Genomic DNA, 908 nt, shown 5'->3' with positions numbered 1-908 from the left:
CCAACAACAACATATTTAAGAGATGAGAAATTATGTACATTATTCACATTTGACGGATATTTGTCCTCATCTTGTTTGTTGTTTAACACAACGTTTCGGCTGATATACCCTCCAGCCTTCATCAGGTGTCTTGGGAAAATTTCGAACCTGGGTTCTCAATCCTAAGGTATTTTTCGATGTTGTTGTTGTTGTTATACAAAGTAATTTGTCCGATGCGCGAACGATTCTGCCAGCTCACAAACTTAGACTACTATAACAGCTACTACTACTACTACTACTACTACTACTACTACTACTACTGCTGCTGCTGCTTCTACTACTACTACTACTACTACTACTACTACTACTACTACTACTACTACTACTGCTACTACTACTACTACACACCTCACTAATCAGTATTAAATAGCATCGGCAGCATCGGCAGCAGCAGTCTTCACAAGTACCCCACCCCCGCTTCTCCCCTACCTACCTCCATTCTCACCTTGTTTTATCTCCCTTCCCGCTGTCCTCTCTAATTGGACCTTTCACCTCTGTTGACCCACCGCAGTGCTATCTGCAGTCGCTGCCCACACCACCACCACCACCTCCACCGCCGCCGCCATCATTATTAATACCTTCACTACCACCACCACTACTACGGGAAGACACTTTTCTTTTGTTTAGATCACTCGATTTTACTAGAAATAGCAGCCAGAGAACACCACCATCACCACGACCTCCACTATTACCACCACCACCACCACCACTGTCAACACCACCACCACCATCACTACCACCATCATCACGAACATCAACACCACTACCACTAACACCACCACCATCATCACTACTACCACCATCACCACCACTAGCATCACAAGCACCAACACCTTCGCCACCACCATCATACCCCACCATCACCACCA

The sequence above is a fragment of the Octopus bimaculoides genome, chromosome 14 (genome assembly GCF_001194135.2).
Source record: "Octopus bimaculoides isolate UCB-OBI-ISO-001 chromosome 14, ASM119413v2, whole genome shotgun sequence".
In the NCBI taxonomy this organism is placed as follows: Eukaryota; Metazoa; Mollusca; class Cephalopoda; order Octopoda; family Octopodidae; genus Octopus; species Octopus bimaculoides.
This window is presented reverse-complemented; position numbering follows the sequence as displayed.